The sequence below is a fragment of the Maniola jurtina genome, chromosome 21 (assembly GCF_905333055.1).
Source record: "Maniola jurtina chromosome 21, ilManJurt1.1, whole genome shotgun sequence".
In the NCBI taxonomy this organism is placed as follows: domain Eukaryota; kingdom Metazoa; phylum Arthropoda; class Insecta; order Lepidoptera; family Nymphalidae; genus Maniola; species Maniola jurtina.
This window is the reverse complement of record NC_060049.1, coordinates 11845295-11870859: the sequence shown is the minus strand read 5'-3', so window position 1 is coordinate 11870859 and position 25565 is coordinate 11845295. Positions and strand designations below refer to the sequence as shown.

Genomic DNA, 25565 nt, shown 5'->3' with positions numbered 1-25565 from the left:
TAGATTTTAACTAAACCGCTAATCTTTGTTTATGACATGCAACATTAAATACTGATTTTAACAGGCCTCTCTCCGTCACTTACTCCATACAATCCTAGTTCCAATTTCATTTGAATACATAGAATTCAATAGAATACATAGAAGTTTTAAAATTACAGGGGCTCAAATATTTGTATGTGAATTTTTAAGACCGCGTAACTTTGAAACCGAATATTTTAACAGAAATCTGGAAAACCACAGGCATAGATATTAGTTTCTAGAATAGACTTTTCTAGACTTTGGTTGTTTAATATTCAAATGAAATTGGAACTACGTTTGTATGGAGCAAGTGACGGAGAGACCCCTCTTAACTGGCTTCAGTCAGACTGTTAAATCTAACTAGATTAGTTTAGATGACATTAGTTGTCTGTGTGCCTAGTCGGAGTTTTTTAACCTATTCGATCGCGTAAAAGTTAACTGCGTTTTGTATGGAATTGAAATAGCGCCATCTAGTGACAAGAAGTGGAAACATAATTTGTGAGTGCGAGTTTTTTACGTCCTCGGGACCGACTATTGTTTACCGACTCGCATGCGAAAGTGACAACGTGAGCGCACGTGATTGGTGGATTCAAGAACTATGCGAGTGCGAGTATCAAATTTTGACAATTCGCGAAGTAAATCGAGTAAACACGACGCTAACGCGATAGTTAAGTTGTCGCATAGATTTTTACAGTGAAAGTTGAGTGAGGAGATAATTTTAAAGACATTTATTTGCATTTTTCAAGTTTAATTTAAAGGACTACGATTTAAAAATTATGGCAGGGCGGTATTTTAGTCAAAACTACTTTTAATTTACTTTTCTAGGCTCTAAAAGAATATGTGTTCATAAACATAATCAGTTTTCTAAATCACATATAGATGGCGCTGTTGTCATTAACTTACAGTCTTCCACGTAAAATTATTAAAATATCTTGTACGATGCTACGAAACCCTTAGAGTGCGAGTCCGACTCACACTTGACTCATTTTTAATACATAATGATGATGTACATACTATACCTACCTACAAAGACGATGATTTCAAAACATAAACATAGACAGTAGATATAACCAGTTAAATTTTGATAGACAGCTGCTTCCATACAATCACTTCATAGAAATTTCATTCTAAATTTTGTTGGTTTATATCACGACGCCAACATTACAAAAATAATAAACGCCATTCACGGTGAGTACACGCGTATGGGCTGGTTAGCTTCGGTGGTATCTCACACTCGCTGACTCGCGATTCTCGATGCGTTTGACGTTAGCTCGGTTAACGCAGTAGTGAAGTCATTCGAATAATTTTGTGGATCTCACACTCGGCACACTGGAACCGTTTTAGTGACTTTGCTTGGTGACATTGCTTTGTTAGCGAGTTAAAATAATTGTCTAAACTTCAATGGCATTTGTAATGTTACCTACTTTATTTTAAAATGTATCAAGGGAATGATATAATAAAACTAAAGGTAGTTTTGTTTAGTTGTTGCTGGAGAGGATCTATTTATTTTTCACCATTAATATAATTATTTTGTGAAATTTCCCTTTGTCAGATTTCACTCAGAAAACAGGACTCTATTCACAGCGAAACAACGATACAGTTTGCCAAATGTTTTTACTACATGTTTTATTTATTAACTTCGTTTGAAACTTTAATTTTTTGTGGCTAATTCTGTACACAATCTCTATAGATACTAAATCAAATTGTCATACCTACTATCTAAATGTAATGCGATCCTTTTCCGCAGGGAGTATTATGAAAGGGATAGCAATAAATTAAGACCTGTCCTTTTGATTTATTACTGAGCACAGTCTCCTCTCAGACTGAGAAATGTAGGTCATTCTCCGCCACGGTCGATTGGTAGACTTCACACACCTTTGAGAACTTTATGGAGAACTCTCAAGCATGCAGGTTTCCTCACGATATTTTCCTTCACCGTTAAAGCTCTTGATATTTAGATATCCAAACGCACATAACTTTGAAAGCTAGAAGTGCGTACCCGGGATCGAACCCGCAATATGTCAAATATGTCAAATAGTAGGCTAATAGGTGACGTGAATCAATGAAAAATAGGCGAATCATAGGCTACCTAGCTTCAAATATAACTGTAGTATTGCTAAACTGTATATCATTTCATACAAAAAGGAGGCAATTCCCGAATTTTCAGCGATAAATGCATATCCGGTGGAGCCTGAAATCGAGCCAGTCCGAACATTCAGTTGTAGCAATTATTTTTTAATTGCCTCGAGATTGGTGTCTCTATAAACAGATGTTTTCATTGAAAATGTATAATTACGAGATGATGCCCACAACTTTGTCCGTGTGAATTTATAGGTGTCTCAAAATCCCGTGTGAAATCTGATGTTGGGGGGCCTAAAGTAACCTATGTCCTTCGTCGGGATGCAAGCTATCTCTATACCAAACGTCAAGATGGACCGTAAAAAGCTAGCAGACAGACAAACAGACGGATACACTTTCCCATTTATAATAGTAATATGGAGTTGATTATGTTCACGAATATGTCCGAATGGATTTAGTTTTTTGAATAATCCGAGGGAACTCTCCGATTTTCTGGCATAAAAAGTAGCCTTTGTCCCTGTCCACGTTTTATTTATTTATTCATATACAAATTAGCCCTTGACTGCAATATCCCCTGGTGTTAAGTGATGATGCAGTCTAAGATGGAAGCGGGCTAACCTGGAAGGAGAATGGCAGTTTTCATAAAACCCATACTCCTTCGGTTTCTATACACGGCATCGTAACAGAACGCTAAATCGCTTGGCGGTACGGCTTTGCCAGTAAGGTGGTAACTAGCCACGGCCGAAGCCTCCCACCAGGCAAATGAAACTATATTCGTGCAAAAAATTCACGTCGATTCATTGCTCCATCGCGGCACCTAATAACAAAGACACAATTTAACTCACAGAGAAAATGAGTGACAAAAGGTCAGAGACAAAGAAACAACAGCAGCCAACAGTCAAAGCGAGGCAAAGTCCTACTTAACGGAAAGGCCATTCGGAATTGGCTGCAGTCGCAAGCCGGGAACTTTGTGGCATTTAGCGACTTGCGACGTTTGACTTGCAGACTTGCTTGGTCAATGAGTTAAAGTGGAAACTGTATACTTAGTAAGAGATACTGTATTTTCGATAGAATTCTATCGAAAATACAGTATTAGAGATCTATTTTAAATAGAATTTGAGCGTCGAAACATAATAACGTCATAATACAAGTGTAAAATAAAAATTTATAACACCCTCAACAAGTGAAGGTTACAGTAACTAGAAAAGAGCTGATAACTTTCAAACGGCTCAACCGATTTTCTTGGATTATAGCTAAGAACACTCTCGATCAAGCCACCTTTCAAACAAAAAAAAACTAAATTAAATTCAGTTCATTAGTTTAGAAGCTACGATGCCACAGACACACAGATACACACGTCAAACTTATAACACCCTCCTATTTGGGTCGGGGGTTAACAAGACAGTTAAGATCCATTCAACATCCATCCATCCATACCATTCCATCCATTCCATCCATTCCATCCATTCCATCCATTCCATCCATTCCATCCAATCCATTCCATCCATTCCATTATGAGTTTATTCCATGGTGAGCTAATATATGTATATACATATGTATATGTCCTTTGCACCATGTTGGTTTTCTGGAAGAGATAAGGCCCCCAAATTATATATTTTTGTTATAATATATTTTTGTTTTGCTTTGTATGTGTTTTTTCTGTATTAATTTTGTGGTGTACAATAAAAGTTTATTAATTCATTCATTACAGACATTAAGACTTTCATTAATTTTTCAAGCTCAGAAATTACTTATATGAATATTGCTGTAATACAATACAATTTGTGTTAAGGTAATAATTCAAATAGGTATTCAAATGTTATATAGCAAATAACCGTAAATTTCTCAAATGTCCAACTGTCAGACTATGCAAATTGTACATCTTTAGTGATGTAAAGGTGGGACCTAGCACAAGCGGAGCGTGTAATTAATGTTACCTCGTAGATAACATTTTCTGTTAGCGTGCGTTTATTTGACATTGACGAGAGCGGTGTGTTGTAGACTCGACCGTAACAATAAAGATCATAACACACATATAAACCCGAACAAGTGTAAATAAAAAATTTATAACACCCCCGACAAGTGAAGGTTACAGTAACTAGAAAGAGCTGATAACTTTCAAACGGCTGAACTGATTTTCTTGGATTATAGCTAAGAATACTCTCTATCAAGCCACCTTTCAAACAAAAAAACTAAATTAAAATCGGTTCATTAGTTTAGGAGCTACGGTGCCACAGACAGATACACAGATAACTGATACTTTAAAATACTGTAAAAAAACTCGGTTATGGCTGGATGACGCCAAACAGATCGGCTACTTTGAAACTGCCATCTTTTATCTAAACGTTTTAAGATACCAAGAAGTTGGTGTCACTGTGCATACAGATAACACGGGCTATTGTTTTTTAAATTGCAATACGCTATTCGCTGTATCTTATACAGGGTGGTCTGGGCGATTCCCGCTACTCGCTGTATCTTATACAGAGTGCTCTGAGTGCAACTCTAGGTACGTCTGCAGGAAGCGAAGTACATGACAGATCGCAAGCTGCGACTGCGCTCTAATTAATAGCCTTTGCTTTGCGCCGTACAAAGAGCTGTAATGACCGCTCCAGCTGAATGCTGAGGTGATTTGGAATGGTTCCAATTCACTACGCTTCAACACTTCCAAAAATTAAGACTCAACGGGTCTCTGGCAGAGAACTAGAGAGAGGAAGCTCTCGGTTCAATCCTGAATCAACATCTGTCAAATGTTAGGTACTAGATGATGCCCGCGACTTCGTCCGCGTGGATTTATGGCCTTAGAAATCCCGTGGGAACTCTTTCATTTTCCGGGATAAAAAGTTACCTACATCAATTCCAAGGATGCAAGCTACCTCTGTACCAAATTTTATACAAATCGGTTTAACGGATGGGCCTTTAAGAATCCTGTGGAAACTCTGATTTTCCGGGATAAAAAATAGCCTATGTGCGTTCCAGGGATGCTAACTAGTACCAAATTTCATCAAAATCGGTTAAGCTGCTGGACCGAGAAAAGTTAGCAGACAGACACATTTTCTCATTAATTATTATAATATTAGTATGGGTTTGAGCACTAGAGGCACAGTTCGACGATATTTCACATATTATTAGGCTGTGGTGACGTAAAATCAAAAAAAAATAGGGCTACTTTAGGGCTACCTGCGTCAAATGTACTAACATCTATACTAATAAATAAAATTGGAGTGTCTGTCTGTAATTTCGAAATAACTACCTCATATTAAGCTCATATGGTTATATGAACGATACCAACACTGAATCACACGTTTTTAAAATTTTTGTCTGTCTGTCTGTCTGTTTGAAAAGTTAATCTTCGGAACGGCTGAACCGATTTTGACGGGATTTTGACAGACAAGTAGAGAATTGACCAGGGAGTAACATAGGCTACTTTTTTAACCGACTTTCAAAAAGGGAGTTGTGTTTTTCTACCTATGTACACCGAAATCTCCGAGATTTCTGAACCGATTTGCGTCATTTTTTTTAATCGATAGAGGAACTTTGCGACATTGTTTCATAAGAAATTTGGAGTCCAACTCCTCAATCCTGATGCTGCAGGGGATCTGACCAATCCACGCGGGCGAAGCTGCGGGCATCAGCTAGTTTTGTTATGTAATTGTTATTTTTGTTTGTTACCAAAAGGAGATCATTATTTTTGGGCCTTTTCTGAAAGTGCCGGCCAACGAAAAAAAATGGTACGGATCGTTAGAACTAGCCATTTGGAGTAATAGTTAATATGGCAGAAAAGTTGTAGGATTGCTCTGAACCAAGTTATACAAGGTCGAAGATTCGTCATTTTCATACATTTTATTGATTTCTAAAAGTGCTGGGAAACATAAAATAATGTTAGTTATTGCTAGAACTAATGATTTGAAGCAATTGTCATTATGACCTGAAGGCTGGGGGGCCATTATATGTCGCGTTATACAAGTTATACAAAAAATTAATATACTTTGTATAATTAATTGTAACCGATTTTATGATTTTGTTACTGTTCTGATTGTTTTATACGAATTTGAATACACGTACAATTATTTTGACTCCCACGAAGTGCTGGATCAGCTGCAATGTGGACAAAATTCGTTTATACATACCTGGATTGTATGCGGCCTTGTAAAACTAGGTGATCTCATCCAGCCATCTCCCAAACTTCTACCAATGGGATATCTCCGGCGAGCTCTGTGATGAATGCACCATTTGGTTATAAGTACTGTTCACCATAGTAACTACGGGCTTGCTTCAGTCGATAGCTGCCCAAAGTAACCTGCGTCGATTCTTCTGTGAATCTAGGAAAGTCATTGAACGGAGGATGTCGGCTTCCATAGCCTGGAAATGAGCTCTTCTTCTATTATAATTATTGTGTGTGATAACAAGTTCTGCTAAACTGTTTTGCGCATTGACCAGTTCATGGATTTTGTCAAGGAAATCACGTCTGTAGTACACGTTATTGTCTATCAGAACATGATAGCTGTTTAGCGATGTTATCGCGATCCTGAAATAATCGATTACGTTACTTAATGCCCGGTCACTCTGATCAATCCTGAGCAAACGAAAATCTCTTTTAAAGCAATTGTTCATCACTTCCACCATCCAGCAGCAAATGGTAACAAGCTTAGATTTATTGGTTTGGTCAGTATTCAGTAATTAGCTGGGTTTCATTTAAATGTTTTGTTTCTAGCATTTGTGTCACATAACCGCATGCCTCAAGAAATAAAGGCTATCTATAAAGGCATGTACAGACAGATACAGGCATGTACATATATCTTCAGAAAAGCACTAATTACTTTTGTCAGTGAAAATCATACCCTAACCACAAGTTCCGAAACCACTAAAAGCCTTTATGTTAGTTGCGATGGAACAATAATCTACACGCTGCAGCAACTTACAATGCCTAGATTTTAAATGATACCTTAAATGATATAGAAGATTTTTACTGGATTTTTATCTTAGTCCATGGTTTTAGAGATACCATAAACAATCTTGAGGTAATCTTTCTTTCTTGAGGTGTGCGGTTATTTGGCACAAATGCCAGTAACAAAACATCAGTAAAAACCCAGCTAACTACTGACGAAGCCAATAAATCTAGACTTTTTACCATTTGCTGCTGGATAATGTAAATGATTAAAGACCGCTTTGGAAGAGATTTTTGTTTACTCAGGGTTATTCAGGATTTGTAACCGGAAATTAAGTAACATGATCGATTATTTCAGGATTTTGTCAGCATTGCTGATCGGCTATCATGATCTGATAGACAACAACGTGCATGCACGTGATTTTCTTGACGTAATCCATGAACGGCCAGTGAGCAAAACAGTTCAGCAGAACTTGTTATCACAAACAATATGTAATTATAATAGAAGGAGAGCTCATGCTCCCAGGCTATGGAAGCCTACATCCTCCGTTCAATGACTTTTCTAGATTCACAGAAGAATAGACGCAGGATGCTTTGGGCAGCTATCGACTGAAGCAAGCCCGTAGTTACTATGGTGAACAGTACTTATAACCAAATGGTGCATTCATCACAGAGCTCGCCGGAGATATACCATTGGTAGAAGTTTGGGAGATGGCTGGATGAGATCACCTAGTTTTACAAGGCCGCATACAATCCAGGTATGTATAAACGAATTTTGTCCACATTGCAGCTGATCCAGCACTTCGTGGGAGTCAAAATAATTGTACGTGTATTCAAATTCGTATAAAACAATCAGAACAATAACAAAATCATAAAATCGGTTGCAATTAATTATACAAAGTATATTAATTTTTTGTATAATTTGTATAACACGACATATAATGGCCCCACAGCCTTCGGGTCATAATGACAATTGCTTCAAATCATTAGTTCTAGCAATATCTAACATTATTTTATGTTTCCCAGCGCTTTTAGAAATCAATAAAATGTATGAAAATGACGAATCTTCGACCTTGTATAACTTGGTTCAGAGCAATCCTACAACTTTTCTGCCATATTAACTATTACTCCAAATGGCTAGTTCTAACGATCCGTACCATTTTTTTTCGTTGGCCGGCACTTTCAGAAAAGGCCCAAAAATGTATGGAGCTAGAATGATCTCCTTTAATTTTAAAACGCTAAAATGGCTATAACGTAATTTTTTATCGCGTGGCGTTATCTAATTGTTAATTGCTCTATCGCCATCTCATTCTCGGTTGACCACAGTGAATAAGTCTATCCTTCTCACATTTTAGCTCGACTCTGGTCTCTTCCGTTCATTCGATCATTCAATGATATATAAATAAATCAAACTGCAGCATTTAACCGAATCAGTGGTGGAAATGTTTACAATAAGTCAGTTGTATTCCTTGGGTAAACGTCATTACACATCTAAATTGGTTTCTCTAAACAAACTGACATTACGAGGTCACTGACCGGCAATATTGTTGGGTTGGCGCCGAGAGATTTATAGAACTAACTTACTGATTGAAAGTTTAATAACATTCCCGCAACCAGTGTTGTACCTTCTTACCTTTAATGAAATAACGGATTTGCTGCTGATTTTATTTATTGAGTTTTTATTCTGGTGCCAATGACCTCACCCACGTGCATTTAGGTTTTTAGGAATCCCAAAGAAAATAGTATTCTAATGTGGTCAAGGAATAAGATGGGATTTTTCGAAATTCTCACGGGATATGGAATAAAGAAGATATAATATGTTTTCGCATAGTTGTCGATAGTTTTAGGGTTCTGTATCCGAAGAATGCCAACGGGACCCTATGATTAAGCTTCCACTGTCTGTCCGTCTGTCAGTGGGCTGTATCTCATGTAATGTCGAGAGTTGATAATATTTTGACAAAGTGTGTATTTTCATTTTACAATTAATAATAAAAAACTAAGATAGCAAATTTCAAAATGCGCATTAAAAAAATTATTATTAATTAAAAAGTACATAGTGTTACCTATATCTTGTACGATGGCACGGAGTGCGCTTCCTCCTCACACTTGACGGGTTTTTTGATATATGTAATAATATCTATTAAATATTTATTAGGAATCCAATTCCTTTTGCTATTTTGGTCCGTAAAGAATCGTTCCTTCAATAATAAGAAAATTTACTATACGAAATAAAAGATATTGTATAGAAACGGAAAAACAATCAACTTCTCCTCGATTACCCATCTGTTATCGGGCATACAATGTAGACACAAAAATACGCAACTCCACATGAAATTCCCGATTCCGTGAATCGAGTGGAAAGCGATTGTGCGGATACCAAAGTTGGCGCTAACTATCTGTAAGAGACTATTCACACTTGCTCACAACTGTTTTAATTCATTCATTCTTGTAGTGAACTTTTCCTAAGAAGCTTAATTAAAGATTTTTTGGATTCTCAGATTTTACTTGCAGATTTACTGAGTATGGGTCTCCTCTCAGAATAAGAAGGTTTTAGGCCATAGTCTGCCACGCTAGGCCAATACGGATTGGCAGACTTCACTCACCTTTAAGAACATTATAGATATTAGTATTTTAAATCTATGATATTTAATCTCCAGTATGCAGGTTTCTTCACGATGTTTTTCTTCACAGTTAAACTGAGTGATATTTAATTGCTTATAATATTACCTACTAGAGGATGCCCGCGGCTTCGCCCGCTTGGAATTCGGTTTCTTTGAAATCCCGTAGGAATTCTTTGATTTTCCAGGATAAAAACCTTTCATTAAAATCGGTTTAGCGGTTGGGCCGTAAAAACATAGCAGACAGACGGACAGACACACTTTCGCATTTGAAAGAAAGAAAGAAAATTCATTTATTCATCTTGTTAGTAGATTAGTAGTTTTTAATAATTACTTAATAATAATCAAAAAACTTCCTGCACCCACATGGCACAAGATGAAAAGGCCCCGGCTCAGCATTAATGCTGCAGGTTTTAAAATAAAACCTGAGCGCTGGTATTCTGCCGGGACCAAGAGGAGTGACGCGCAGGAATTCAATAGAGTTAAAATAAAATAAATAGTTAATGTACATAGTGAGTATAGTGTGTAAATAGAAATCTTGAAAACTTGCCGTTTTGTATTAAGATCATGGTTAGAAAGACAGTGATATAAATAAAAAATAAAAGCATAATTAACATTTAGTTATGATAAGGGATAATTACTACACTAGCGGCACGCTATGATGGCCGGTTTGACACATTACAATAGTGATGTGGAATGTCAATTTATTCTCGAACAAAAAACAATTAAGTTTTGTTTTTGTACCTGATTAAATAGGTTTAATAAAACAAAAATGTATATGTTTATTTAATTTATTTGAACGAACTGAATATTTGAACGAAAATGAATATACATACTTTATATGCACACAAGAAACATATGAATACAAAAGATACCAACAAAGGTGCCACAAAAGGCCATAATTAATCAGATTCGTCCATACTACTATTTTCACTGTCGTCACTGCTATCATCACATACATTAATAATTATATGTTCGTTTTCTATAATATTATCTATTTTCACATCTCTTTCATAATCTTCCCTTATTAATTTAACAGTTCTATTCACAACCTTTTCCCAGTCTCCTTTAGTCACATGTTCACAAGCTTCTTCTAATAATTTTAGCATTTTTTTTGTGGTAAATGGGGGTTCTGTATTGTGTCTTGCAGCATATCCCTTAATTTGAGCCCACACCAACTCAATCGCATTATACTCACAATGGTAAGGCGGTAACCGTATAACTCTGTGCCCATGTTCTAATGCTATTTCGTCAATGACGTATCGGATCTTGGTTGGTTTGTTTTCTTTTAAAAGACGTACTAATTCCGCTTTTCATGTTTGCATCTACGCCATTTTTACGAAGCCATGCGACGATATCAGCTTTCTTTTGGGATTGGGCAGGTGGCTTGTCAATTTGCATCGAGTGGTATGGGGCGTTGTCCATAATTATAATAGATGGTTCAGGGAGGCTACACAACATTGAGGTAAACCATTCAGTAAACTTTTCTCCATTCATGTCTTCATGATAGTCTCCAGTGGTTTTTGACGCAAAAGCCATGAGAGAACCTTCGACAAACCCGTTGATGGTTCCGGCGTGACAAATTATAAGTCGCGATCCTTTTCCTACAGGAACTTTGGAAGTAGATGCTGCTGTGTCATCGTTCCAAGAACGGCCTACAGTATGGTTAGCATTAAGCCATGTTTCATCCAAGAACACAACATTTTGCCAATTTTTGATTTCTTTCACTTGCCGTAAAAAAGTATACCTTGCCATCGCTATATCAAATCTTTCCATCAATATTTTGCGTTTGTTACATTTTTTGTATCGAAATCCAATGGTCTTCAAAATCTTCGTTAAAGAACTTTCCCCACCGAAGAATAATCCAGCTTCCTTCAGTGAATGCACCAACTTTTTTCTTGTTGGATACTCCTTCTGTAAATAGTAGCCGTAAACATGTCTTCGGATAGCATCGGCATCAAAGCTATCGATGCCTACGACTGGTTTTGCTCGTTTTCTCTTTTTTGGTGTGTGAAGTTTATTTTCTTCTGTGCCAGTCTCGCCATATTTTTTTTTAGTTATCCGTCTAACAGTTCGTTGTCCAATATTAAGCGCATCAGCTACGCGTTCAACCACTGACGTTATAGGTAAAATTGGCCCTCCATTTTGAGCTTCACGATCGAAATAGTTACGAAGGCGTATTACGAACTCACGTGTCTGACTATTTAGAACAGTTCTCTGCGTACGTTCGGTCATATCGACGAAATCCACAACAAAGGGCTTGAACAGAGTCCAAATTAACGAGCAAGGGTCAACAGTAATGCAGTATCAATATTTGAAATCCAAAGCCAGGTCAAAATTATATCACAATCGCATTGCACTGACAGTTTATACTTTTCGAAGCAACGTCAATTCGAAACTGCTTTGTTTTGCATTGAGCATTGACGCGAGTTTGCCGGAGGTAGTAGTTGTGCTAGCCAGCGATCCTATGTGACGATCGTATTAGATTCCATTTTTAAAAATTTATTGATATTTTTTTGCGATTTCAGAGGTTTGTCCACATAGTGAAAATTGTTCATATTCACAAGTACATTCACCCCTTAAATGGTGCAAACTGATTTTTCTACACTTGTATACATTTAAGAAATCAATTTAATAAATAAATTTTGAGTCCTAAACCTAAAACTACATTCGATAAAATTTATGAATCTCTGCACATCACTATCGTCAATAAAGTAATACAATTATTTCCTTCAAAGTCGTTATCAATTAATACGGAACTTCATGAGCGGACAAACGTCAAACCGGCCATCATAGCGTGCCGCTAGTTTAAGATACGAGACACCGATGGGATACGAGCGAAGTTTAAATGAAAATATGTAAGTAAATATAGCAAATAGCAGTTTCAAACCACCAAACTAAATAACCTAGAACTAATTAGAGTTTTTTGATCTTTTAGGAGTTTCTTTTTTAGGTTGTTCTTAAACGCAGGAACTGAAGTTAGATTTCGCAGAGGAGGTGGAATATTATTCCAGCATTTTGTAGCCAGATATCGAAAACTTCCACGAAAAGCTGCTGATCTATGACGTGGCCAGGTTAGCCTGTTTAGTGGTCCTCGAGTGTTGAAAGCTGGGGAATGCCAAGATAACTTATTATAAAGATAGTCCGGCGTTTTGTTCTTGATAACACCAAACAGTAGAGTGCTGAAATGCAGTTCAATACGCGAATAATTCATTTATAATATTAGTATGGATGATGAATAAAATACATTATCTTGTGAATCTTGTATTTGTCGTACATATGCCTGCGACATAGACAACGACTCTCAACGAATACGTGTGTATCTTCCCATTGGCTATAAGACGCACCGACTAACTGCTGAAGCAAGCGGGGAACTTGCAGCATCCTCTCGACTTGTGTGGTCGTGAGATATGTCAGTTGCAACTTGTGACAGCCCGAACGGGTATACACAGCAAATAGATCCGGCTAGTTAGGTGTGTCTCTCTGCACTTAGCCAGCGGGACAGGCTCTTCTAACTCTGAAAGGAGACCTGTGCTCAGTAGTGGGCCAGTGATGGGTTGATCATGATGATGATTTTGAATATAACACCTTCCATTGTGAAGTCTCTATTTGTCGTACCTATCTTCCCGACATGGATAGCGACTCTCAACGAATACGTGTGTACATTCCCTACGGATATAAGACGCACCGACTAACTGCTGAAGCAAGCGGGAAACTTACAGCAACCCCTCGACTAGTGCGGTCGTGAGATATGTCAGTTGTAACTTCTGACAGCCCCAACGGGTATACACAGCAAATAGCTCCGGCTAGTTAGATGTGTCTCTTAGCCAGCGGGTCGGGCTATGGTTCTTCTAATTCTAAAAGGAGATCTGTGCTCAGTAGTGGGCCAGAAATGGGTTGATCATGATGTATATGTTGAATAAAACACCTTCCATTGTGAAGTCCCTATTTGCCGTAGCTATCTCCCCGACATGGATAACGATTCTCTACGAAAACGTGTGAATCTTCCCACTGGCTATAAGACGTACTAACTGACTGCTGAAGTAAGCGGGAAACTTGCAACATCCTCTCGACTTGTGCGGTCGTGAGATATGTCAGTTGTAACTTCTGACAGCCCGAACGGGTATACACAGCAAATAGCTCCGGCTAGTTACGCGGGAGATAAGCTCAACTGACAAAACAGTATCTGTGCGCGTTTGCCGCGCTTTTGTGAGTATGACACTGTGGTTTGACAACTAGTCAAATCAGTATCTTTTTATCAAACGTTAAAACACGGGCTTAGTATGCGAGCTTAGCTATGAAATACTGGCATGTGACGTCACAATGATTAGACGTGCTTTTTAAGTTTAATCGATAATTTAAAATGGTTATTACACTTAAATTTAACAAAGGACGTGGATTTCACGTATTTTGGAAGAATCTTTATTTAATAATCACTGAGAAATATTGACATAGCAAAATATACCGTATTGTATTTGCAGTGTAGGCAATTGTTTGGGTCGTAGGATCAACGAAATCTGTGTAGCTGTTTTTTTTTTGCCGTCTACGAAGAATTTACAAAAGGTCTACGAGAGGTCTACGGTTCAAAAGCGCTTAACTTTATAGTAATAAGCAGATTTATTTTAAGTTTTAACATTAAAATGTTTCTCATGCATGCTTTTCATAGCATTTTTAGGAAGTTCAATGGACGAAAGCGGTGATGTGATAGCCCAGTGGTTAAAACGTCAGCCTTCTGTCAAGTGTTACAGGGTTCGATCCAGGATCTATACATATAATCAAAGGCTATCATTCTGAGAGGAGGCCTATGCTCGGTAGTGAGTCGGCGACAGGTTGAGATAATCATGACAATGGATGGACGACGCGACGTCTAAACACGGAAACAAAGCCAAGAGAAAATCCAAGCTAACTCTTTTTTCTTCGAATTTCACCTAGGCAACCATCATTGAAATTTTTTCTCCAAATCGATTTCAGTAATTAAAATCTATTTAACCGCAACCCTTTTAATTAAATTACGGATTCCTCGGAGTCGCGTACGGAATGTGTGGAATGAAATCAAGCGGTGCCGATGCGGCAGTGCGGTTGGCGGCGTGCCAGGCGCGAGTCCTGCTCGACGTTGCTATTGTTGTACACTTCCGCACGACCACTGCCCGTTGCGCCTTAGCCTTTGGAAACAATGGATTGAACCACGGACTTGTTATAGCTAGACCTCGCACACTCATTAAATAATGTAGATACTAACAGTGGCGCGCACAGAACTCAAGGTTTAAGGTATCAGTAGTCAGGTAGGTTTCTGATGAAAGAAGCGGTTAATAGCTTAGTGGTTAAGACTTTCCTTTTTGGAGGGTCCGGGTTTCTATGGGGCACGCACCACTAATTTTTCAATACTTTAAGCAATTAAATATCACTTGTTTTAATGGTAAAGGGAAACATCGTGAAGAAACCTGTATGCGTGAGACTTCATCATAATGTTCTCAAAGGTGTGTGAAGTCTGCTAATCCGCACTTGAGTAACATGGTGAACTATGATCAAATCCTTCTCATTCTGAGAGAAGAGCCGTGCTCAGTAGTGAGATGGCAACAGCTATAGATGATGATGACAATGGACAGACGAAGTCTAAATGTGAATACAGGCCAAAGAGAAAATCCAAGCTGCCAGCTGTTTCTTTGAATTTTGCTGTTCAAATCGACTTCAGTAATTAAAATCTATTTATCAGCAATCCTTTTAATTAAATTACGGATTCCTCAGAGTCGCGTACGGAATGTGTGGAATGAAATCAAGCGGTGCCGATGCGGCAGTGCGGTTGGCGGCGTGCCAGGCGCGAGTCCTGCTCGACGTTGCTATTGTTGTACACTTCCGCACGACCACTGCCCGTTGCGCCTTAGACTTTGGAAACAATGGATTGAACTATGGATTCATTGAAAATTCGATGCCAATTTGCACTTGGTTAGCGTGATAGAAATTCTGAAAGAAAATAAGTTCTCAGTAGTGAGCCAGCGATGGATTGATGATGATGATGGTGCTTGAAATTTTTTATCTAATTGTGAAATTAAATGTACCTATTTAGGTATTTTTAGGGTTCCGTACCTTATAGTATCACTTTTTTGTCTGTCTGTCCGTCCGTCCATCCATATTGTCTGTCAAGAAAACCTATAGGGTACTTCCCGTTGACCTAGAATCATGAAATTTTGCAGGTAGGTAGATCTTATAGCGCAAATAAAGAAAAAAACCCGTAAACCGTGAATTTGTAAATAAATCACAAAAAAAATATGTTTTAATTTTCAAAGTAAGATAACTATACCAAGTGGGGTATCATATAAAAAAGCAGACCTGTACATTCTAAAACAGATTTTTATTTATTTTTATGCACAATAGTTTTTGATTCATCGTGCAAAATGTCAGTAAAAATACCCGATTACGGAGCCCTCGGTGCGCGAGTCTGACTCGCACTTGGCCGGTTTTTATTTTGAATCTAATTATGAAATTAAACGTAAGTAGGTATTTTTTTCTTCAACACAATGCCTCATCGAGTTTGCAATATAGATGAGTTTGTCAGCAATAAAGGCCTCTTCAGCTTCCATCAGAACGCACTTCACTGCGACCTCCTTGATCACGTTCCGGAGTTAAGACTCCTTTTACTTACACAACTAAGATAAAATAGGAAAAGTAATTTTCCCAGGATTCCTAGTTTCTGATTGCTCCTTGATAAGGTCTCAGAACATCTATTTATTAATGCCAAGATGTGTCTGTCTGTCAGTATGCTAGCATTTCACGGGCCATCTATTTAACGTTTTTCAACGTTTGGCAAGAAGAACAAAGAATATAACATAATATCTATCTGGCTTTTTCATGAATACTTACTTTCTTTTCCTTTACAACCTCTCGCACTGCTAGGGTCAATGGTAGAGCTGTCCGCTTTAATTTTCTTTTTAACCCCCGACCCAAAAAGAGGGGTGTTATAAGTTTGACGTGTGTATCTGTGTTATGTCTGTAGCATCGTAGCTCCTAAACTAATGAACCAATTTTAATTTAGTTTTTTTTTGTTTGAAAAGTGGCTTGGCTTGATCGAGAGTGTTTTTAGCTATAATCCAAAGAAATCGGTTCAGCCGTTTGAAAGTTATCAGCTCTTTTCTAGTTACTGTAACCTTCACTTGTCGGGGGTGTTATAAATTTTTAATTTATACTTGTATTTATTCTCTTTATTCTTACAACTTTCTAGTACAAATAAATAAATAAATGAAGGCCACGTCTTAGCCACGGCTAAGTAGCTATACATGTTAATACGTTATAGAAAATACCATTATCAGATAAGCGTCGACTTTGCAATAATGTGAAGTACCTACTATACGCTGCGGCGAAGGCCTCTTCAACTTTCAATCGCGTAAGCGCTTTACATCAAGCGTTAATATCGCGTCATTGGTCACGTTGCGCTGCTTTGTAGCGCTAATTATGCTTAAAGATGGGATGGTAAGCAGGCTTATTAGTGAACAAGTGTAAATTAAAAATGTATAACACCCCCGACCCCCCAACACAAGGTTACAGTAACTAGAAAAGAGCTGATAACTTTCAAACGGCTGAACCGATTTTCTTGGATTATAGCTAAGAACACTCTCGATCAAGCCATCTTTCAAACAAAAAAAAAACTGAATTAAAATCGGTTCATTACGGCCAAGTACGAGTTGGACTCGCACACGAAGAGTTCCGTACCATCGTACAAGAAATAACACTTTTTAATTTTTTAATTTTCGTGGCAGGAATTTTTATTATTTTGTTGTTATAGCGGCAATAGAAATACATATTGTGCAAAATTTCAACTCTCTACCTATTCCGGTTCAAGAGATATAGCCCCCTGACAGGCAGACAGACAGCGGAGTCTTAGTAATAGGGTCCCGTTGGCACCCTTTGGTAACAGAACCCTAAAACCCGACCAAGTTCGAGTCGGGCTTCGCTATTTTAAGGTTCCGTACATAATAATTATGAACAGAATACTTTGGGTGAATAAAATATTTTCATTTACGAGCTAAACAGCTTTGTTATAAGTATTGTACTTGTAGATTTTATTAGTTTTGCTGATCAAACCATTTCCGCCCCACTACTGAGTACGGGTCTCCTCTCAGAATGAGAAGGGTTTAGGCCATAGTTATAGTTTATTAGTTTTACGCATCATAAATCCCTAAAGAAAATTAACAAGCATAATATTTTCACACGATTGCACAAAGCCGTATACTAGTTCAGTAATCTCCACTTGAACTGAATTGGGTTGACCCTGAGTAGGTTGTAGGGCTCAAGTCTCAAGACGATTCAATAATACCGTGTCGAGTTACACAGGCCAGTGTTTGCTAATTAGATGCCGTAAACGATCAATTCTAGCCATAATAGCATTAGGGCTATACCGATACACCAACGGGATTGAATAACGAAAACATTATTCTGAGAAGAGACCCGAAAGTACTCAGTAGTGAGCCGATGGTGGGTTGATCATGATGATGAAAACTATTCTAAAAAACGCACAATAGACGGAAACCAATGCCGTGTTAAACCAAAAGGGTAATGGGTTTAATAAAAACTGCCATATCCTTTCCAGGTTAGCCCGCTTCCAATTTAGACTGCATTATCACTTACCATCAGGTGAAATAGCAGTCAAGGGCTTACTTGTATCTGAATAAAATAAAAATAAAAAAATATTTAAGTACGGAAACCTGTCCAGGAAAAAAAGATAAGACCTTGGATCTTCCGAATAGAATAGAATAGATTTTTATTCAAATAAACTTTTACAAGTGCTTTTGAATCGTCAAATATAATTTACCACTGGTTCGGAATGCCGTTCCTACCGCGAAGAACCAGCAAGAAACTCGGCGGTTGCTCAACTGCTTGATGTCCACAGCTGGACATCAAGCAGGGACTCTTATAGGGACTTCCATTGGTGTTTCTATGCTTTTGTTTTTTACTTATAAATACGATAAAAAATCAGTTCATTCTTTTACTAAAGAGTTAATTGTTTATAAAATTGTACACTTTACTCCAACAAAAAGCGTACAGTCTAACTCGAGTAGGTACACACAACCAAACTAATTTAACTAACTTCAGTTAACTCACAGCTAATGTGATTGATCCACGCTAAACTAATTTTAGTTTTTAGTTAATGAACTTTATAGCATAATCACAACTAAAAAAGTTTTGCTCAAAGTTTAAAAGCTGCTTGTGAATTTCATTAAAGGGGTGGACAGTTAGTGCTATGTAAATTAAGTGCAGGTCAAATTTTGCAATTAAGTATGCAGGAGTTTAAAAACTTGTTTACGTAAAACGCCTGAGAAATTTAAATGAGGATTTTCTGTCTTAATATCTAAATATATAAAAGGAAAAGCTGGCTGACTGACTGACTGATTAATTATATTATCAATGCACAGCTTAACAGGGCTCTCTCCGTCACTCGCTTCATACAATCGTAGTTCCAATTTCATTTGAATACTAAGCAACCAAAGTCCATGAAATTTTGCAGACATATTCTAGAAACTAATATCTGTGTCTGTGGTGTTTTAGATTTTTCTAAAAATATGTAGTTTTAAAATTAAAGGGGCTCAAAGATTTGTATGTAAATTTTTAAGACCGCGTAACTTTGAAACCGAATATTTTAACAGAAATTTGGAAAACCACAGACATAGATATTAGTTTCTAGAATATGTCTGCAAAATTTCATGGACTTTGGTTGCTTAATATTCAAATGAAATTGGAACTACGTTTGTATGAAGCGAGTGACGGAGAGACCCCTCTTAAACTACTGGACAGATCGGGTTGAAATTTGGCATGCAAATAGCTATTAAATGCATCCGCTTAGAACTCAAACTACTGGACAGATCACGTCGCATTGAAATTTGGCATGCAGATAGCCATTATGACTTGGACATCCGCTAAGAAGGTATTTTTTAGAATTCAACCCCTTAGTGGGTTGAATGGGGGTTTGAAATTTGTGCATTCTACGCGGATGAAGGCGCGGTCATCGGCTAGTTACTTATAAGTACATGTATCGCGTATTCTCCGTATTCTGTATCCGTCAATGTAGAGATGATACGGTCATCACTCAGTCCCGGGAACTAATATAATGCTGCATACATTACGCTGACGTGCTGTGTCAGCTCTTCCAATTACAGCGTCGCCCGCCCGGTGTGATTAACTGAGGACACTGACGCTTCACTGGGGGTATTATGCATTATATTATCATATATTAGAAAGAAAGAAAAAAGAAAGAAAGAAAACCAATTTATTCATCTTGTGCAATGAACGAGTAGACAATGGTAGGTAATCAATAAGTACAAGAAACCAAAAGCAAAAGAAAAGGAAGCAAAAGGTTCCTTGCATATCATGGACTTCCGCAAAATAACGCCTGCTTCTATACTACATTCTATACTACAATCAATAAATAATAATTAATAGAGAGTATTATATACCTAATCGTAAAAAATTGAATCATCCCTCAGGGTTAAGTATACTGTAATATCGTATTATAGTCGGGTTCAAGTCCATAAGACAACTGTAAGTAATATAAGTATCTATCAAATGAATGAATTAGAAGGACTTAGGCCATAGTCTGCCACGCTGGTCTGGCATTTGAGAACATTATGGAAAAATCTCAGGCATACGGACGAACGGACATACAGCCCGTTATTCTTTTTGGGGTATGGAATCCCAAAAATGGTTAAAAATGGTTTATAATTCCTGCTGGAATAAAACCCTCTGTCGGCCTCAACATTTACCCCAGGAACAATAGCGCCCGCCTCCAGCAGGATTTAAGGCCTTTTTATAATTAACCCACGCAATTAACAATCGCATTTCGACTCCATAATGGGGTTATGGTTATGATTTATTGTAAAGGAGGTAAACGCCATAACCGCTCATTATCCCCGTCTTTGACTTTCAAAGTACGTACTTTCTGAAGTATTTTCTTTTTCATACTATTCACGGTATTTATCCAGAGTCAGCTTTTTTAAGTGAAACTTCTTTACCAATGTTATGAGACAGAAAAGTATATAGTAGGTATACACAATGACTTTATAGTTTAGGTACTAGAGGATGTCCGCGGCTTCCCCTCGTGGATTACGGTTTTTTAAAATCCCATCTAAAATAAAAATCCCAACTAAATTAAAATCGGTTCATTAGTTTAGGAGCTACGATGCCACAGACAGACACAGATACACAGATACACACGTCAAACTTATAACACTCCTCTTTTTGGATCGGGGGCTAATAACAGAAGAGATGTTTTAAGACTTTTCATACTCGAAGTAAAATAGCAATAAATTAATAACAAGTGTAAATTAAAAATTTATAACACCCCCGACGATCCAAAGTATTTGAGTTTTCCAAAACATCATTTTCAAATAAATAATTATGTTTTAGGCAACGTCCATCTTGACAGCTTGACATTTGTCTATTGACATAATATTAAGAACCTAACGGTTATCTAACCTTCTTTTCTACAAGAAAACTAGAAAAGAGCTGATAACTCTTAAACGGCTGAACCAATTTTTTTAGATTATAGCTAAGAACACTCTCGATCAAGCCACCTTTCAAACAAAAAAAACTAAATTAAAATCGGTTCATTGGTTTAGGCGCTACGATGCCACAGACAGATACACAGATACACAGATACACAGATACACAGATACACAGATACACAGATACACAGACACACAGATACACAGATACACACGTCAAACTTATAACACCCCTCTTTTTGGGTCGGGGGTTAAAAACAGAAAAATATCATTATTCATTTGAGAACATTTTGTATTTTATTCGCACTAAAGGAATTAATTATACGACAGTAGTTAGATCTCTTAACCTATCTCTATATAAAAATAATTCATCTCAAGAATTCTCAAAGTTCGCGCGAGAAAATTCAAGGGTTATTATGAATTCTTGTTGCGAATGTTTCTTGCAATTATCTTGATAATGAGCTCTTGTTGGTAGCCGGGGGAAACGAATTTAATGCTAAAGATAGTTTACTCAAAGAATAACTAACACACTCTATTCTCTTTTTTAGGGTTCCCTACCCGAAATGTGCCAACGGGACCGTATTAAATAAATAAATACATTGTTTATTGCAGCCAAAATTGTAAAAAAGTAACAACTTATTCTACAGACGACTTCCGTGGCCCTGGTGCAGTGGCTAAACAGGGCTCTCTCCGTCATTTACTCCATACAATCGTAGCGCCAATTTCATTTGAATATTAAGCAACCAAAGTCCATGGCAGACGTATTCTAGAAACTAATATCTGTGCTCGTGGTGTTTTAGATTTTTCTAAAAATAAATTAAGTTTAGTTTTAAAATTACAGGGGCTCAAAGATTTGTATGTGGACTTTTGAGACTACGTAACTTTGAAACCAAAATTTTAACGGAAATCTTGAAGACCACAGGCATAGATATTAGTTCCCGGAATGTTTCTACAAAATTCCATTGAGTAGGATTGGTTAGCATTCCAATGAGAGACGAACTACGTTTGTATGGAGCGAGTGACGGAGAGACCCCTCTTAACTCTGCGCTTTCCGGTGCAAAGTCACTATTCTAGCTTTTTGGGTCCCAACGTCTACCGGTTTTTCGAATTATATGCCACGCCACTTCTGCTTCACAACACATTTTTCGCTATGTCGGTTGCTCTGATTCTCCTACAGATCTCCTCATTCCTGATTGGATCAGCTAGTAGTAGCTGGCAAAGGTCTGTGAAGTCTGTCAAAGCGCACAGCCAGCCAGTGGGATAGACTATGGCCTTAACCCTTTTTAATCTGAGAACAAACCCGTGTTCAGTAGTGGGTCGGCAATGGGTTTAAATGATGAATATAACAGTCAAGGGTTAACCTATATTGTATTTTTTTTTAAATTCAGATACAAGTTAGCCCTTGAATGCAATCTCACCTGGTGGTAAGTGATGATGCAGTCTGAAAATGGAAGCGGGGTAACCTGGAAAGGATATGGCAGTATTTTACGCCTTTTGGTTTCTACAGGCATCATACCGGAATGCTTAATCGCTTGGCGGCACGGTTTTGCCGGTAGGGTAGTGACTAGCCACCGCGGAAGCCTCCCCACCAGACTAAACGAGATTTTATGCAATCCACACAAAACCAGGACAAGTTTTATACCAGAATACAGTCTCTGTACCAAAGTCTTCAAAGTCAAAGGTTAAACCACGGTTAAAGTTAGCATACAGACAGGCACACTTTCGCATACTATTGCTATGGATAATTTAATCACTAATTACTATTTACCGTATAATTTAATTATACAAATCAAATTGCCGTATCTAATTCGATATTCAAATCAAGCTGTCACAATAAACGTTAATCTAGAAACAAATTCAATTCCAATTTCCTATTTCATTGTGACGCAAACAAACTAACTTGATAAAACTACTTACTGTTTCCATTCACAATCCACAAAGCACAAGTTAAGTAAACATTTCGGTCCACAAAAAGAAAACCACCAAACGTTTTTCCGGACGCGTTGGCCGACCGGTCGGGCGACTGGTCCACACTCTGTCAACGCGTGCAGGCGCGACGCAAGCTCGCGCGATTCTGGTATCCTGGTAACATTTTGCCGTGGCTTAGCTAGGGTTTAACTGTTAACACCTTTTTCAAGAATTCTTACACAATACAACCTACATAACATGACAAAAAGCTTTACACTTCCTTGTTTCTAACAGGCACGAATCTTTCTGTCGTCTTATATCTGTCGCAGGTATATTGTCAAAGCCGTGATATTATATCTCACTAGCGATTATTATAATCGAACGGTAGGATTGTCAATCGACTTCATTTCTTACAATTTAACGGTCATTATAATGTCACGGGGATACTACAGTGATATTGTAAGGCAATGATAATATGATAAGTCAATTGACAATCTACCGTTTAAAAATAATATCACAAGTGAGATTGTAATATCACGGCTTTGACAATATACCTGCGACATACCCAAATCATACGAGCATAAAATTATTATCGTTACTGCTATACAGGGTGAGTCTTTGTAAAATGCTTGTGATATTATGGATTAGGAACAAGGGTAATCCCAATTTTATAGAGACTGATAACATAATCACCATCATTATCAACCCAGCCTACTCATTACTGAGGATTTAAGGCTTTAGGCCACGTGCGAATTGGCACTTTACAGACCTTTGAGAATTACTTTACACACATTACGGAGATTTCTCAGACATGCAAGTTGACTCAAGAGGTTTTCCTTCAAAGTCAAAGTCAAAATAATTTATTAAAAGTAGGTATAATAATAATTGTACTCCTTTTGATGGTCGAAATTGTTTTTATACGATATATAGTGGTGATAATTAATTACGTAACTTAAAACTAAAGCTACGAGGGTTCCTCGTTCTGTTCATATACTTTCCTTCATAAATTATAGCCTTTAAACTTCTTAGCCTCTTTCTATTGCGGAAACCCGTACAAAAATCTGTACGTACAGTAGTTTCTAAGATTAGCCCGAACAAACACGAACTCAGTCCGGCGTTGGACTTTAAAACTTATGATATTACTAGCCGAAGCCCGCGATTTCGTCTGCATGGATTTATATTATTAAAAATCCCGTGGGAACTCTTTGATTTTCCGGTATAAAAAGCCGGTGTCACTCTCTAGATCTTTAACTAAACCCATACAAAAATCACGTCGATCCGTTGCTTTGTTGCGACCATCGTTGGTTGCGACGTGATAGCCAACAAACCAACATACAAACACATTTTCACATTTATTATATTAGCAGTGATTATGTAATGAAGATGATTAAAAATTTTCAGATGTTACAAAATACCTAATGGAAAAAACACGGACAATGTTTTGTGTATTAAAAAGTGCCGCGAGCAGTACCTACAAACGTTACATGTTTCCGAATTATAATAATTGATTCGCCCGAGGCTGACTATGTGAACGAAATTAGATTGTGACATTGAATGACGAGGAAAAAGTCTGAAATTTTTTGAACAAAAAACCGGATAGAAGGGTTCTGTACCAATCGTAATACATGATGTAACACTTTTTATTATATTTCAATTTTTATGGCGGTCATTTTGATTTTTTTATTGGCAATTCAAATACACATTCTGTGAAAATTTCGACTCTCTACCTATTATGGTTCACGAGATAAATACAGCCAGACGGACGGACGGACAGACAGCGGAGGCTAATTAATAGGGTTCCGTATGCACCGTGGTACGGAACCCGAAATAGTAGGCTAGAAGTTCACAAAAGGAAGTAATAAAGTGCCAAGTACTCGAAGACGTAAGGAAAGTTGTGTAACCCGGCGGCAGTCATCAAAGGAAATGAAAAGGTCCACACAGTACAATATGTTTACGTGTACGCTCATTCACCCGCCGTTTCAGGTTTTATACGCATAGTCTAAGAGCTCGTCAACCATTTGTCGTCGGTTACCAACAATAGGTAAGACCTGCGCAGACAACGGACTATAATGTCAACGAAGGACAAAAATTTGATCATTTAAGAATTGTTTCGCATAACGCAAATGGTTGATAAATAAAAAATTGAAAAGTAGTAAACAAGTGTTTTTTTTTTTTTTTTATTTTTTTTTTATAACCATAAAGTACTGACAGCGGTACTTTATTAAGATTACAATCTAGCCTACGAGTAAAGCTAATAAGTAATATTATGTTAACCTAAACTTATAAAAGTACTTATATCTAAGAGTCCGTCCATTGACATATTTCTTAGTTTATCGTTAGTTATTATTTATGACACTTTGTTCTTGTGTTCATTATATTGCACTAGCACTAAATTTTCACTTTGTTCTTTCTTGTGTTCTTTACACTGCACTAACACTATAACTACACTAGCTCAAAAGGCTTAGTCCTTTTAAGTCTACGTTTTAGGTCTGTGTTGTCGAGGAGCTGGATAGCCTCGACGTTCACATGTTGATGGAGCCTGCGTTCGTGGGATTTAGCATGTTTGCT

At 37.5% G+C, this 25565-nt stretch overlaps 1 protein-coding gene across 1 annotated transcript in view; it reads right to left on the bottom strand.

Moving 5' to 3' along the window:
* The window catches only part of LOC123876216 (leucine-rich repeat-containing protein 24-like), a 41207-nt gene extending 18032 nt beyond the window's left edge, over nucleotides 1–23175 (bottom strand). The window contains exon 1 of the mRNA XM_045922398.1: nucleotides 23007–23175. The gene's annotated coding sequence lies outside the window, so the exon portion shown is untranslated. The remainder of the gene's footprint in view (nucleotides 1–23006) is intronic.
* Nucleotides 23176–25565: the final 2390 nt, after the last annotated feature.